The 4050-nt window shown below is 42.4% G+C and overlaps 1 pseudogene across 1 annotated transcript; it reads left to right on the forward strand.

Moving 5' to 3' along the window:
• The first annotated feature begins 569 nt into the window (after window positions 1–569).
• Window positions 570–2437, forward strand: LOC308608883 (nuclear receptor coactivator 4-like; annotated as a pseudogene). The gene has a single exon. The product of its transcript is annotated as a nuclear receptor coactivator 4-like (transcript).
• Window positions 2438–4050: the final 1613 nt, after the last annotated feature.

Genomic DNA, 4050 nt, shown 5'->3' on the forward strand with positions numbered 1-4050 from the left:
TCTGACCACAATGATATAAAACTAGAAATCAACAAGAGGAAATGTGGAAAATCTACACATATGTGAAAACTAAACGACACTTCTGAAGAACCAATGGGTCAGAGAAGAAATCAAAAGGGAAATACAAAAGAATCCTAATTCTGCCCATGGGCCACTTCCAGATGCATGGGAGGGGCAGGGCACAGCCTGCAGGCTCAGGGACCTTCCTTACCCCAGTCCTGGATAAAGCAACCTCCTGCTTGCCAGGAAGCTGGCATGGCAGGGACCTGGCCTGCGAGTTACCTCTGGCAGCCCAGCACCACAGCAGGAGCCCACGGGGTGGGTTTGCCTTGCTGGGCCAAGAATGGGCCCTGCAGCCAGGGCTGTGTGCATGTGTACTGAGTGGTGCCCTTGCCTGCTATGAAGTGGAGAGTGAATGGTAGGCTGTGGCTTCCAGGGAGGATGGGACCCAGGTTTCTTAGGGTGACTGTGCTTCTAGGAAATGTTGGGAAACCTGGAAAGATGCATGAGTCACTGTTGCTTTTGAACTAGAAATGCCTTACTTGGCGTTAGATGGAACAGGGAGAAGAATGAGTACCTCACAGGACCAGAGAGGCTGCTCTAGTAATAGAGAACCCTTTTTGAGGTGTTGTGATGCACAGAGGGATTTGGAGCTTGCTATTGGTGGAGTTCTCTGGGCTGAACAGCAAATTAAAGATAACTCGTGAGAGATCAAAGCCCAGATTCACAGCTGCATAAGTCGTCACCTGGAATGCATTCAAAGCTGTGAGGTGTGGGTGTATGAACAGATAGATCTCATCTTTCAGCTTTAAGAGAAGGCACTTCAGCAGCAGGCCCAGCAGCTCAACTGGTTACTGGGCCAGTTCAGTTGTATTATTCATCAACTGGATTGCACCCAAAACAAAGATCTAGCCAATCAAGTCTCTGTGTGCCTGGACAGACTGGGAAGTTTGACCCTCAAACCTAAAGATTCCACTATCTTACTCTTTGAAGCCAACATAACTGCCCTGTACCAGGCCATAACCATATTTGGGTCTCTCAAGACCATTGAAATTCCTGAGCAATTTATGGCTCATGCTAGTTCATCAAATATTGGGTCTTTCCTGGATAAAAGAGGCTATATACCATTGTCAGAGCAGAAGTCAGCATCCAGCACCACAGCTGTCATTCTCAGTGAATGGCTCCTTGGTAGCAAACCTGCCAATTGTCACCAGGCTCCTTACATACCCAGCACCAATCTCTAGGACTGGATCACCTAAAAAGAAGACCTTGAAGAACAGTCAGAATTCTGCCAGAGCCAGCAATTTCTTCAATAATGTCTGGGGCAACCTAAAGGGCTTGGAAAACTGGCTCCACAAGAGTCAGCAACAAGAAGTTTCTGAAAAACCAAGTTACCAAAAGTGTAACAGCTATTCTACTACCAGTTCTTACTCCATTGAAATTGAAAAGGTTGGAGATCTAGGGCTTCTTGATCAAGATGAGATGGACCTTTCTGATTGGCTTGTGACCCCCCAGGAATCCCATAAGCTTGAGAAGTCTGGGAATGGCAGATGTGAAACCAGTGAGAAGTTTAAGCTCTTGTTCCAGGTGTTACCAGGAGTTCTATAGTGTGTATGATTGTCTTGTCAAGCCTGATTCCTGTACCAATTGCCCAAAGGTGTGGAGACTGAAAATCTGGTCAGTCTGAAGTGCCTGAATAACCACTTGAAGTCCAAGAAACCCATGTCCGTTCCCAGTGTGATTAATGAGGATTGGCTTGTTCAGAACCATCAAGACACATATAAAGTAGAGGAGGTCTGCAAAGCCGATGAGCCCTGTATAAGCTTTGAAGAGTGCATGTGTGATGAAACTTGTGAGAAGGAAGCTCTGTGTAAATGGCTTCTGAAGAAAGAAGGAAAGGATAAAAATGGTATGCCTGTGGAACCAAAACCTGAACCTGAGAAACATAAAGATTCCCTCAATATGTGGCCCTGTCCATTCAGAAAAGAGGTAACAGAACAAGCTAAGGCACCAAAGGAAATGGCTTCTTCTAGAATTGCTGATTCCTTCTAAATCGTAAACAACAGTCCCTTGTCAGAGTGGCTCATTACTCCCTCATGCAAAGAGGGATGTCCCAAGGAAGTGCCTCTTACCAAGGACAGAGCTTGCAAACAAAAGCTTACAAGCCTCTCGGCCACTTCCTGGTTTCGCTTTAACACAGCTGACTGCGTCTTGCCAGGAAAGAAGACAGGAAGTTTTAGCAAGTTATACTCAGAAGAAAACAAGTGGCTACTTCGAAAGAAGGCCAAGGAAGTATTACTTAATTGGTCCCTACAGGAGGAACACAACTTTCCCCCAGATCTTTACAGACCCCCCAGCAGTTCGTGATCTCTTTGCCTGTTTGCAGTTTAAAGTTGATTTTAAAAAAAGGTTGTATTGAACTCCTTTACAGATGTGAAAACATGGAGTACTAGAGTCAAGCAAATTTTCTGCAGATTATCACAAATCCATGAGCTGAGTGACTGTGGCTTGCCAAATCATTGTGTTTCTGGGTCTGATGTAGTTCCTTTCCTGCCTAATTTCGAACTAATGAAGAGAAATAATGTCATCAAATTATGATTTACTGTGTAAAAAAAGGCTCTTTGTTGATGCTGATGTGATTCAGTTTCTTCTTATAGCAACATTAATTCACCCTTACACAAGAAACACAGCATCTTAGTGCCTAGGTCTTCTTCATAAGCCTCCATGGCTCCTTAGATGGGGTTGTTATTAGAAGTACATTAAAAAACTGTAGTTTTAAAAATGAAATAGTACTATAATTAAGGTGTGTTTTGTATTCTAAAACTAGTAAACTTACATAACTTTTTGATTGCCCTTCTTTGGATGCTTCCCTTGTTGTGGGTTTTCTTCCATTACTTGTGAATTCTTCTGTTTCATTAATATACAATATATTGCACACAAATAATTAACCTTGCCAATATAGTGCTTTTTTCTTACCAAAATATGTATTAACAATCCTGGCAAATTTTGACATTAATTATGAAACATTTTAGCTTACATGCCAGGTTCAACATTATTTTTCTTCTTTTGAAAGAAACTCAGTTACTGCAAGTTTTGTCTTTATTACCTTCTCTAAATGTTATTATTAAAGTATCAAGACAGCTCTTTCAGAAGGTCTCAATATTGCTTGAAGTCTATATTCAGGGTAGTCCTAGTCTCTTTCAAAATATTCTGAAAAACTACAGGCAGAAGAGTCCCAGTGCTGAGTAATCAAAAAGCAAAAGCAAGACATGTTGGAAACGTAGTACTTGAACTGTTCACTATCCTAAATGTTATTGGTGTATCCTGTGTAAATGGAAGATGAATTTGACACATAAGCATAAACTAAATGTCCTCTCACTGCAAGCATAGCATACTTATACCTCTAAAAGTATAATTCAGTGACATTTTAGTGAATAGGCTGTTTTGAACACTTATGCCTTGGGGTGTTTATTGAAGCTTTATGGAAACTATTGATGTTTCCTTGGTATCCTTAAAGTTATGTGCATGCTTTAAAAAGTTTCTCTGTAGGACAGAAATGGTACTTATACTATGTTTTAAAATTCTCTAAGACGAGACATCTTAGCTGCTTTCCAGGCATTTAAATTATTAAGCCACTCAACTTGCCTATGTGTTATTGGAAATACCTTTTTTTGCAGTACGTGGGCCTCTCACTGTTGTGGCCTCTCCCACTGTGGAGCACAGGCTCCGGACGCGCAGGCTCAGTGGCCATGGCTCACGGGCCCAGCCACTCCGTGGCATGTGGGATCTTCCCGGACCGGGGCACGAACCTGTGTTCCCTGCATCGACAGGCAGACTCTCAACCACTGCGCCAGCAGGGAAGCCCTTATTGGAAATACTTTTAAAGTTTGTACTTGTGGTCATCTAGAAAGCCCTTTTGGGGAAACTTCACAGTCCCAGTGTCATTGCCATACAGCTTCATTAGAATTCTTGAACCACAGCTGAAACTAGCCTATTATTTTTTTAGTTCCCAAGATACGATTTAGAACTTTAAAAGTAAAGGTGGTGGGT

The sequence above is a fragment of the Mesoplodon bidens genome (assembly GCF_964165515.1).
Source record: "Mesoplodon bidens genome assembly, chromosome: X".
In the NCBI taxonomy this organism is placed as follows: Eukaryota; Metazoa; Chordata; class Mammalia; order Artiodactyla; family Ziphiidae; genus Mesoplodon; species Mesoplodon bidens.